Here is a 12,838-nt window from a genome sequence, read left to right as displayed (position 1 = left end):
TTCCCTAACCCCTGAGTTCCAGTCAAGGGACACCTCTTGTGCTTTTTATTTCTCCTCTCGTTACCTTATAGAGTCATTGTCTATTTTCCAGTCTATTCCCGCATTAGACTAGGGGCTTATTGGGAGCAGAAACCATGTCTTTCTTGTTCACTTCTGGGTCCCGAGATCCTAGCACAGTGCCTGACACATGAGAGGGCTGAATATATCTTTTTTAAAATTTTACTTTATTTATTTTGGGGGGTAATTAAGTCAATTCATTTATTATTTTATTTTTTAATGAAGGTACTGGGGATTGAACCCAGGACCTCATGCATGCCAAGCACACGCTCTACCACTGAGCTATACCCTCCTCCCATGAATACATCTTTTAAAAAAAAGCTAAATTAATATCATTACTACATACAATGATGTGATGTTTATCAAAGCATTTCTTTAAGGTTACTTTCTACATCTCTAAAATGGGGAGAGGGTTCTGGTGAGAATTACATAAAATGGTATTTGCAAAGTGCTTACTAGTGTAGCCATCACTTTGTAAGTGCTCAGTAAATAGTGGTGATTGTTATGATTACTCAGGAATTACCAACGGGCTTCATTCTGTTGCAAACTTGTCTCCAAAATGTCATTTAAGAAAGTAAATAATAAAAGACAATAAGCTTAAAATTAAGGTCTTCAACAGATAGCCAGGGTTACAGTCATAATAACAGGTTCACAAGTTCTGGTCGGCTGTATCAACGATTTTCTATTTGGAAAAATAAATATTTCACTAATATTCTAGACACCTCCTTTTGTTTTTTTGAAGAAATACTTAAAAAGCTTATTCAGAAAAACCTGATTGAGAGTGGTCTTGGCAGTGTCACCAAGAAAATGTGGAAATTGAACAACTATTATCATTTGAGGAGACAACTGGCTTCTCAAATGTGAACCAACAACTTAGTGAAAGTAAAACTCATTTGTGTGAGTGAGAAGTGAAAAGTTCATATTATACTCCATGCTGAAAACTACCTAATGCCTCCCCTTGCATTTAGAAAAAGCTTAGCTCTTCACCATGGCCCTTCAGATCCTGCTGGTGATGCCCCTGCCCCCTTCTCTGAACTCACCTCCTACATTCCTTCTGCATGTTGCTTCTAACACATCTGTTAGATTTGTCCTGGCCTCAGGGCCTTTGCACTTGCTGCCTGGAATGCTCTTCCTCCCGATCTTTTCTCACAGTTACTCCTTCGTATCATTCCTGCCTTACCTTCAGTGTCATCTCTTCGAGGGAGACTGCAGCCTGCCCTAAGCACTCCCATTTCAGATTCTCTTTCTATCCCATTACTTTTTGTATTTGTCACCATGTAAAATCATACTGTCATGTAAGTATTTGTTATTATCCGTCTCTCAGTGAAGGAGCAGACATTTTATGTCTTATTTACCCATGTCTCCTAGCACCTAATACAATGCTTGACATATAGTTGGTGCTCAGTAAATGTTTGTTGGCTGGTGCTGCTTCTGGATAATTTGACAGCCTCAGGTGAATTTTTGCCTGAGGGATTTGGCCATCAGACTGAGTCCTATCCTGATCAGAATACACCCACCTCATGGAAGGCATGGAAATTAATGAATGATGATAACAATGATCAATGAATAGTTGTTTGTTTTTACTTCATCTTATTCTGGATAGTGGCTGTGGTACACTAGTACTCCTGGTAGAAAAATCATGAGCTAACTTTCAGGATCAGCAAAAGGACCATTCCAACAGGAGACCAATGTAGGAGAAAGTGAAAGATATTTGGGACATGAAGTCTGAAAAGCCACACTGACTCCGATTTAACTGTAAAATAAATGTGTTCCTGTGCTTCCTGGCAGCTAGAGCAAAAAGGGAAACACAAATATTTATATAATTCGCCACTGCCAATGAAGAAAAAGCATCCCCTCTTGTCAAGAAAATCAAAACTCCCCCCAGCACAGAGTTCTTAGGAAAAGTTGTCACCTGGGGCAGGTGACAAACCCACTGAGGAATAAAAGCAGATGATGCCTTTAAACCATATCGCTTCAGTCCACTCACTGACCAGTTCCGTAGAATCGTTTCTTATGAAGCCTGGACACGTGGCAGGATGCCCAAGTGCACCGCTGCAGTGAAACAGTGGTGGTTGATGCCATTTCAATGGAATGAGCTTTGTTACCTTGTGCTGATCATTTTCTGGCTTTCTCAGCTGTAACATGGGATCCGTGATATTCGTTCTGAGTAGTGCCAGCACATAATGGGAAAACAAAAGAAAGACTATTATTACTGCCTTTATAATTCAGCCTCTTAGACTGTGATCAGAGGATGAGCAGCTGGAGACATACTCTTCCTGAAGTTTGTCCAAGAGATGGGCAAACTTCTGATGAGTCCACGGGAGACTTGCCTTCTGTCGGCTAATTTACTGGAACACTGCTGGGCATTGGCAGCCGCAGGGAGACAAGGCTTGATTTCCCAGGACAGGATGGTGAGGGAGGTCTCCCTTGGTCGTGGAGAAGAAAGGGTAATTACGTGTTATCTTCTTTTAGCGCGGACTGCTGCTGTGGGCCTGCCCACCTGGGATCTGAGAGCCCTGACAACTCCAAGACCAACTGTCAGTTTCCCAGGTGCGAGGGTATCTTTAGCAAGCGCTCCCAGGAAACTGTCACTCACGCCCCACCTGGCCCTGCCAAAGATCCCCGAGGAAGAGATTGATTCAGCGCAGGGGCAGCACCGTGTCTGTCTGACAATGCCCCCCTTCACCTAACCCCAGGTCGGCAGAGAGCCAGGGCAGTGGCTTGAAGGTCTGTGTCTGACTGTCTCAGTGTTCAGGGCAGGTCAGCATCCCACCAGGTGGGGGCCCTGTGGCTCACAGGGCAGTAGGGGACATGCAGAGAAACACACATCTATGAAGTGGCCACCGTGCCTCATTTTCATTGCCCCGTTATCTCTTCTAACTTCCTGCAGTAAGCCAGGGAGTTGGCATTGCCTCCGGATGAGAACACTGTGAATCAGAGAAGCAAAGGAACTTGTTCGGAGTCACACAGCCTGCAAGCGATGGAGCTGGGATTCAAACTCGATCTAGAGATGTTAAAAAATCTGCCCTCTTGTGTGGCGGGGATTGGAGAAGAAGAGGAATAGGAGGTAGAGAAAGAGGAGCAGGACAAGTTGATGGAAAAGGAAAAGGAAGAGAAGGAGATGGAGTTGGAGGAGAGGAGTGGGCCCTGCAGGAAGAGGGGACAGTGGAGGAGGAGACAGGAGAGAGAGGAGGGAGGAAAGGAGAGCTGGGCAGAGGAGGGATGCATGTTCGCTTCCTCTTGCTGCTCTAACAAGTCACCACAAACTCTGGATTAAACCAACACAAATTCATTTTCTTACAGCGATGGACTCAGAAGTCTGAAATGAGATGCAGGGGGCTAACATCAAGGTGGGGGCAAGGTTAGTCCCTTCTCGGGGCTTCCATGTGGAATCTGCTTCCCTGACTTTCCCAGATTCTCGTGGCACCAGTATTCTTCAGGTGTGGGGCCCCTCCCTCCATTTCTGAAGCTCTGATCTGTTTCCAGCCTCACGTAACTCCGACCCTCTGGCTCCGACCCTCCTGCTGCCCTCTTACAAGGAACCATGTCAGGCCCACCCAGATAACCTGGGATAATCCACCCATCTCTAGGTTTTTAACTTAATCATATCTGTGAAGACTATTTTGCCATTTAAGGTAGTCTTCAAAGATTCTGAGGATTTCAATGTGGCCCCATTTACGGGCCATGATTCTGGTTACCACAGACGTGAAGGAAGAAGAAGAAAAGATGGAGAGGAAAGAGGACGCAGGAGGCTGCGATGGTGGAGATGAAAGGAGAAGAGAAGAGGGGCTGGAGGATGACCTCGAGCTGGTCCCTTCCCTCTCGGGGCCTCAGTTTCCTGCTCTGTAAAATGGGGATAATGGGAGCCTCTTCTCCTGGTGGTCATGAGGATTCTACAGAATTGTGCCGTCCAAGAGTTCAGCCCAGCTACCACCATGGCCCATGTTTTCTCCTTACCTCTCTGTTGGCCTGTCCCCTGCCTTCCCGGGTCTTACCCTAGAGTCCCCACTTGCTTGCTTCCCACGGGAAGCACCTCCTCCCCTCAGGACCCTCCCCCACCCCATCCCTGACCCTGGACTAACATACTACAGCTTGAGCCTGCAGACCGCCTGCTGGCTCCTTCACCCCGTTCCTTACCGGCCCAGCCTCACCCGTCACTTCCAATCACTCCAATACAGAACATTCCGCCAGACCCATCTCAGCTGCCGTTCCCTGCTCTCGAAGGCCAGCGCCTGGCCATGAACTCAAACCTGCAGGGGCCGATGGCTATGAACACCAAGGACAACGGCTCACCATGTCCTCTCGCTCTGTGGCCTTGGGGCTTTTGAAAAACACCAACTTGTGCCCTGTACCCTCTCCTGACCATCAGCATTCCCATCCCTCCTCCCTCCCCATCACAAGAGAAAGCCACCATGGACATTAGCCACAAAGGATTCCTTAAGGCATCGCTGTTTCTTTGTAGTGAGGGGACTGATATTTCTTGAGTGTCTCTGTGAACCAAGTCCTTGGCAGACATTAGCTCAGATAATCCTCATCACACCCCAGGGAAGCAAGATGGCTGAGGCACAGAGCAGACATGCATCTCTCCGAGGGCACACAGCCTTCCTCCTCCCCTGTCTCACTCTGTATCTATCTCCCCACCCACCAGCCCCGGTTACCAAGCACCTTCCATGGCCAGGCACTTTATGGATGGTGTATTGGGACCCCAAAGAGCCCTAAGCCTTGGTACCTGTGAGTGTGACCTTTTTTGGAAATAGTCTGCAGATGTAATCAAGTTAGATGGATGAGGTCATACTGGATGAGGGTGGGCTCTAATCCCATGACTGGTCACCTTATAAGATGAGGGAAATTTGGGCACAGACACACACTGAGGGAAGAAAGCCATGTGAAGGCAGAGGCAGAAATTGGAGTGATGTGTTCACTGGCCGAGGAATGCCAGGGATTGTTGGCAACCACCAGAAGCTAGAGGGGGCAAGGAAGGATTGTTCCCTGGGGACCCTGGGGACAGAGCAGCCCTGCTGACACCTTGACTTTGGACTTCTGGCCTCTAAGATGTAACAATAAATTCCTATTGTTTTAAGCCAACAGTTTGTGGAAATTCATTACAGCAGCTCTAGGAACCAATACAGATAGCATTTAATCCTTGCTACACCCTTATGAACTAGGAAATATTTTCCATTTAACAGATGAGAAAATTGAAGCTGGGGGAGAAAAATGTGTTGCTGCAGGTCCCAAAAGCCAAGTCTGGGCAGATCTGTGACTTAAACCCAGGCCCAGCAAATCCCAAAACCTGTATCTCCTGCTCCCCACCAGTACTGGATCTGCAACCCTGGATGCACACTGATTAATATACTGATCCCTGGACCCCGTCCTGAAGATTGCAACGCGGTCTGCCTGGGCTGGGGCCGCACATGTTGCCTTTTAACATCATCCCTGGAATCTCTAAAGCAGCCCCGTCAGGGGAATCCCAGTTCTCACCATGTTCTTCTCACCCAAAGGAGCGTGACCTCAGGGGTCTGTGAGCCAGATCACTTGGTGATGTGTCACAAGGAGGGAGAGGTGAGTCAGAGGTGATGGGGGGGGATGGTCGAGGTGAGGAAGGCATTCCCCCACACCTGCCCAGGGAGGCTCAGTCCTCCTGTCACCCATCTCACAGGACCCCAGCCACCTCAGCCCTGTCCTAACTTCATCCCGGGACCCCAAGCCACTGGACTTTTGTCCTTCTGAGGCCTCCTAGAGGCCCTGAATCCTACTCTGGAAGTTGTCCAAGAAGCATCTCATCCAGCACCCCTCCAACCCGCACCTCCCGCCGCCACGTTACAGTTGGGAGATGGAGAGGTCTTGTCCCAAAGCACACGGCCAACCCCTGACAAAGCTTTGCTTTAAATCCAGGGCCTCCGACTCCCAGGACATAACGCACGAAACCATAAAGCAGCCACGGGCAGGAGTCAGGCCAGGAAGCAGACGATGGGCCTCAGGAGAGGTGGGCAGACAAGGGGAGGGACTGGAGGGGAGCTTGCGTACCCTAAGCACGCCATGTGCCAGCGCCAGGCTAAGGGCTGCTCCTCCATCGCCACCCTGGATTACATGATTGTTTATGTCCATTTTACAGATGCAGAAACAAAGCCTCGGAGGGTAAAGTCACCTGCCCAGGCTCTATGAGCTTGAAAGTGATGGAGCTGGGTTGTGGACCCAGTTCAGCTTGCTTCTCAAGGCCCATGCCTTCTCCCTCCTGCCCGTCCACCGCTCCAGCCCTTCAGCCCTGTTCCCAGGCCACACCCTCCCAAATATGAAACTAATTTGCAAACCAAGTGTTCGGTGCCATTGGCAAGAGGCACGGGCCTCAGAGCTATTAGTGCACAGCAAGTGCTCAGCTGAGCTCACAGAGAGGCTTCCAGTGGGTGTTGGCAGCAGCCCCCCCCCCCCAATATTTCAAGGAAGAGATTGAAGCCACATGTTTGGAGGCCATAAGCCGATCGCTGGAAGGATGTTCCATATAAACAGTGTGAGGCAGAGCCTGTCACTTGGCTTCACCTTTGGTCTCTGACCCAGGCTCCAGCCCCCCAGAGTCAGCTCTTGCCCATCCAGCCCCTCCCCAAACGCAAGCTCCAGAATGCTGAGCTCTGGCCGGCCGGGAAAGGGTTAAGCAGAAGGCAGCAGGTGCAAGGGCAGAGAAAAGACAGGTTCTCCTGGGCGTGTCAGGGTGGGTGGGTGGGAAGAAAGAGAGACAGACAGTTGGGGGGAGGCTGTTCTCCAATTGTCGCAGAGTCCAGGGTCCAGCTCCAAAGTGGCCCTTCCTCCCCAGCAAGCTGGGCTCCCTCTGCGGGCCTCCGCACCTCCTTCAGACATGGACTGGCTCTGGTGGGGGGGGCGTCTCCCAGCCCCAAGCTCTTCATCTCCTGGAGACCCAGCCAGCTTCCCCTGGCAGGGGCTGAGCGTGGAAAGCAGGCCCCTCAGAGACCCGGGTGGGGGGGGGGGTCAGGGTGGGCGGGGAGTGGGGAGGGGGGCCTGCTGGGCCACACGGGCTGAGGGCTTAGGGTTACCAGAGCCAAGGCAACACACGTGTGTTTCAAATTTTCTTTCAAGTCTTCTCAGTGCCTGCTTGCTCCCATCCCTCCCCCAGCCTCCTTGTTCTGGGCTGTAATCAGTCTGGATGGAGAACAGCAGACACATTTGGGAGGGGGTGTGTGGGGAGCAGTTGGGGCTGGGAATCATTTGGGGTTTTTTTTTTTTTACCTGCCAGCCGCTTGCAGGCCCATCTGAGGAGGAGGGCACAGAGGTGCTGATGCTGGCTGTGTCCTGGTGGGCTCTGGCCCTTGCTGGCTGAGTGACCTTAAATGTATTATTTGACCTCTCTGAGCCTCAGTGTCCTCATCTGTGGAATGGGGCCTGGGTGCATACTCTGGCTGTGAAGATTAAATAAAATACACCTACAGAGGGCGGAGCACAGATAGGCAGTCTGCAGGCATGGACTTCCCAGCCCTCTGGGGGCGAGGGGAAGGGGGATGAAACAGGGGCCCTTGCAGGGAGACTGAGAGGCCACAAAGCTAGCCCTTGGAAGCCATCAGCTCAGCATAACTCAGGCCTAGGTAGCAAGTCACACTTTCTGTAGCTCCTGACTGTCACCTGTGTCTGCAGGTGTCATTGAGAAGGCAGGAGGCATCTGTGTCAGCCAAGAGGAGCCCCTCACCTCCACCCCACACCCCGAAAGCTGCTTCCCTCCCCAGGTGGCAGAGCTCCCACCTAGGCCTGTCCTGCCCAGACCACTGGGGACTCTGTCCCTGACACCCGTCACCCAGCACCTGCTCAGATACATCCGAACTGCTGGTCCCCATTTGGGGTGGGAGGGACTTTCTTTCTGTCCTCTCAGTCCGGGGAAGTCACTCTAGATGGGGCAGGTCTGCCTCCAGGTTCCAGGGGCTCACTCATTCTGGACCTTTTTAAGGCCACAGGGTCCCTTGAGAATCAGATGAAAACTCTGCTTCCTGCTTCTGGGAAAAGGTACCCCCAACAAAACTCTTCCCACCGTGTCAGGGCATCACAGACTCCCCCAGGGCCCCTAAGTCAAGAAGATCCCTGCTTGAGGATCTGAACCCCATTCCCACCAGAGAAAGCCAGTGTGGGGGTTAAGAATCCCCACTCTGAGCCCCGCCCAGGGGGAAGTGGGAGGGCCTTGCTGCTAGACGGTCAGACCCCAGAAAACGGGGGTCAGGGATTCTGATGGGCAACCCCCAGGAAGGGCCCACACCCATCCCTCCTGCCCAGCGGCTGCCCTCCAATCAAAGGCCTTCCCCTCCCCAGACCTCAGGGCCATGTTTGCTTCCCCATGTCAGAGCCAGAGGATGTGCAGAGCTTTGCTGGCCCCAACCAGCCTCACCTTACAAACAGGGAAACCGAGGCTCAGAGAGGCTCGGTGGGTCTGCCGAGGGCACAGGGGTTTCTCCCAGCTCATGCTCAGGTTTGGGGATCTGAGGCCCGGAGCACACAGTGAGCCTGGAGCAGGGCACCGGCCGACGGGGGATCAGCCAGGCCACAGGGCAGGGGCGGGTAGCCCCCACAGTCTCCCCGCCCCTCATTTTTGTTAGCAACTGATGGAAAGTGGCAACTCGGAAAGCAGAGATTTCCGGCTCGCCGGATTGTAGCTGGGAGAACAGATGGCCAATTCATCCCACCAAACTTGGCACCTCGAACAAAAGAAACAATATGTGTTTGGCTCCCTAATCTTTTCCTCAGGTTCCCAGGCAGGTGACTGGAAAGTCTGATGACAAGAAAGCGTCGACTCACTTCTCTTAGGACACAAACCACAAATGGGCCTGGCCATTGTTGTGCCTGCTCCCTCCCCCCCATCCCGCTCTCCCCCTCCTGCCCCACTCCTGCAGGGGCTGTCCAGGCCCTCAGCAGCAGCTCCAAGTCTCCCCTGGAGCCAGTCCCCTTCGAGGGTAGGGTCGGGGGTGGGGACAGGGGGCACCCATTCTCTCCGCATCACCTCCTTTTCCTCCTTTCACTCTCACATCACCCCCTATTATGACCCCATTTTGCAGGTGAGAAAACCAAGGCTCCAAGGGGTTAACTGACAGACCCTCATGGTCTGGAAGTGGCACAGCCAAGCCTGATAAGAGCAGCTGATGTGTTCTGAGCTTCTGCTGGGGCCAGGGTGCTGCCCCACTTTCTAGATCTCAGAGAGACAGCACGGCCTAGGATCTGGTGAGCTGGGCGTGGAAACACTCCTGTGGAGAAGTGGAAAGATGTGTCCCAGATCGCCCGCAGAGCTGTGAAGTTGAGGAGTTAGGGACTCCATGGTAAGGCCCGGGGATGCAGCGTTACAGGTCTCGGTGAGTGTGCACCTACTGTGTGTCTGGCATTCAGTAGGTACTTCACATGAGCTTCCCCTAAGGGGCTCTGTTTTGTGTGCACAATTGCCCTCTTTTTACAGATGAAAAATCCAAGGCACGGAGAAACAGCTTGCCAGAGCCATACAAGCAGTTAAGGGCCTGAGAGAGGACTCTTTCCACTGCCTCAGCTGTTTCTGCCTGCCCTCCACCCTGGCCCCCGCCCCAGCCCCAGCCCCAGCCCCAGCCCCAGGGAGGGTGTTAATGAGGCCCGTGCTGGGAGAGGCAGGGGGAAGAAGCTGGGTCCACAGGTGCTAGCAGGTCTTCCTGCGGTGGCCAGACCCAGGCCTGGCGCCACTCTGCCCCTGCCTGTCTGCTCCCCCCATGTGGGGTGGTGGCTGATACCCCTCTGGGGTGGGGTGGGGGCCCACGGATCTGGCCCTGCCAAGACCCCGCCCTGGAGACCCAGAGTCTGTCTCCCCAGGATGGCAGTCATTCCCACTCTGGAATCCCAGGGCGGGGCAGGTGGGGCTCTGGCAGTCCCAGGGTTGGTTCTGAGGACTGGGGAGTTGAGGGTAGGGGGAGGTGGCAAAGTATGAACCCCAAGGCCTCAGGGACCTGGTCTCTTTTTGTCTTTTTCTCTCTCTATACCGGCTGGTTGGATCTTTGACTCTTTTCTCTCTGCCTCTGGGTGACAGAGGTCAATGAGTTTGTGGTGTTATGGGAAAAGCCAGGATGGGAAGCCAGGAGACTGAGTTTGGCCCCAACTCTGCTGGGGGACCCCAGGATGTCCTTTTTCCTCCCTGGGCCTCAAGCTTCTGGATGCACCCACTGCCCCTTCAGCTCCTTAGGACCCAGTGCCCAGGCCATCCCAGAGCAGCAAATCCCAGAACAGCCTCAGAAGGCAATGTTGGTCTGTTTTCTCCATCCAGAGAACACCTGAAGAGCAGCTCCTGGTCCTCAGTGGAAAGGGATTTAAAGAGGAAAATAAATAAAGTGTGAAAGAGCTTCTTACTGACAAGCTCAAGCCCTGTTACTTGGCCTCTGTTCCTGCCCTGCCTCTCCATCCCCTCTGTTACTTGGGAGCCATTTCTCAACCCTTCAGCCCCTTCTCACACTATCCTCCTCTTCAGTCTTCTACTCAGGAAAGCCTGCTTCAAAATGTGGGTCAAGGGAGGGTCAAAATAAGAGGATTGTCAACCATAGGGAGACCCCCAAGAAGTGACTGAGCTCCTACAAAATGTATCACCATCACTACCACCATTACCTCCATCATCATCACTACCACCACCATCACCACCACCACCATCACCACTTCCTTCTTCACCATCCACCACCATCACCACCATCACCACCACCACCACCATCATCATCACCACCATCACCTAACTACCTATGCCATTATCATCATCACCACCACCTCTGTCACCATCGTCATTACCGTCATCACCACTATCACCACCACCACCACCACCATCACCACTTCCTTCATCACCATCCACCACCATCACCACCACCACCATCACCACTTCCTTCATCACCATCCACCACCATCACCACCACCACCATCACCACTTCCTTCATCACCATCCACCACCACCACCATCCACCACCATCACCACCACCACCATCACCACTTCCTTCATCACCATCCACCACCACCACCATCCACCACCATCACCACCACCATCATCACCACTTCCTTCATCACCATCACCACCACCATCACTACCACCATCATCATCACCATTACCATCACCACCATCACCTAACTAGCTATACCATTGTCATCATCGCCACCACCTCTGTCACCATCCTCATTACCATCATCACCACTATCACCACCACCACCATCACCACTTCCTTCATCACCATCCACCACCATCACCACCACCACCATCACCACTTCCTTCATCACCATCCACCACCACCACCATCCACCACCATCACCACCACCATCATCACCACTTCCTTCATCACCATCACCACCACCATCACTACCACCATCATCATCACCACTACCATCACCACCATCACCTAACTAGCTATACCATTGTCATCATCGCCACCACCTCTGTCACCATCATCATTACCATCATCACCACTATCACCACCACCACCACCACCACCGTCACCACTTCCTTCATCACCATCCAGCACCATCACCATCCACCACCATCACCACTTCCTTCATCACCATCCACCACCATCACCACTTCCTTCATCACCATCACCACTTCCTTCATCACCATCCACCACCATCACCATCCACCACCATCACCACTTCCTTCATCACCATCACCACTACCATCACCACCATCACCTAACTACCTATACTATTGTTATCATCACCACCACCTCTGTCACCATCATCATAACCATCATCACCACTATCACCACCGCCACCACCACCATCATCAGACAACTACTGTATAGTTTCTTTTTGCTGCTGTAACGAATTACCAGAAACTTGGTGTGTTAGTCTTCCTTCAAGCTACTGTTACAAAATACCCACAGACTGGGTGGCTGCTGAATAACAGAAATTTGTCTCTCACCGTTCTGAAGGCTGGGAGGGATGTCTAATATCATTGGTGCTGGAAGATTTGGTGTTTGACCCAAGGTCTTGCTGGTTCACAGATGACCATCTTTTTGCTGTGTTCTCACATGGCAGGAGGAGCTAGGGAGCACTGTGGGGTCTCCTCTTAGAGCACTAATTCCATTCACGTGGGCTCCACCCTATCTCCTAATACCATCACATTAGACGTTAGGATTTCAACATATGAATCTGGGTGGTGGGAGCACAAACATTTAGACCATAGCACTAGGTAAATTAAAACAACACAAAATGTATTATCTTACAGTTCTGGAGATCAGAAATTTGAAATGTGTCTTATTGGGCTAAAATTAATTAAGATTAATTAATTTCCTTATCCAGCTTCTGGAGGCTTCCCACAGCCCTTGGCTTGTGGCCCCCTTTGTCCATATTCAAAGCCGCAATAGCCAGGAAGTCTTTTCTTATGCCACACCACTCCAAATCTCTCTCCTGCTTCCCTCTTTCACTATGAGGATGCTTGTGATTCCACTGGGCCCACCCAAGTAATAGGATAATCTCTCCATCTCAGTGTCAGCTGATCAGCAGCCTTCATTAGCCCTTGCTATAACACATAACATATTCACAGCTTCCAGAGGTAAAGACGTGGACACATTTGGGGGCCCATTATTCTGCCTATCACAACCATCGTCATCACCATCTCCAAAATCATCACCACTCACCTACTTCTTTTACCATCAGCACCACCATCACCACAAGCATCTTCAACACCATCATCGTCACCACCACCACCATCACTGTCCCCACCATTCCTCCACTATCACCATTATTCTTTTCAACACCACCACCCCTCTCCTCTGCTATTTAAATCCCAGCTCAAATGTCACCTCCTTGTAGTGGC

General features: G+C 51.7%; 1 non-coding gene across 1 annotated transcript; it reads right to left on the bottom strand.

Moving 5' to 3' along the window:
* Positions 1 to 277: 277 nt before the first annotated feature.
* TRNAA-GGC lies at positions 278 to 349 on the bottom strand. Its single transcript has one exon. It is a non-coding gene; the product is annotated as a tRNA-Ala (tRNA).
* Between the last annotated feature and the right edge of the window lie 12,489 nt (positions 350 to 12,838).

The sequence above is a fragment of the Camelus ferus genome, chromosome 22 (assembly GCF_009834535.1).
Source record: "Camelus ferus isolate YT-003-E chromosome 22, BCGSAC_Cfer_1.0, whole genome shotgun sequence".
In the NCBI taxonomy this organism is placed as follows: domain Eukaryota; kingdom Metazoa; phylum Chordata; class Mammalia; order Artiodactyla; family Camelidae; genus Camelus; species Camelus ferus.
The sequence above is the reverse complement of the archived record's forward strand: the minus strand, read 5'-3'. Positions and strand labels throughout refer to the sequence as shown.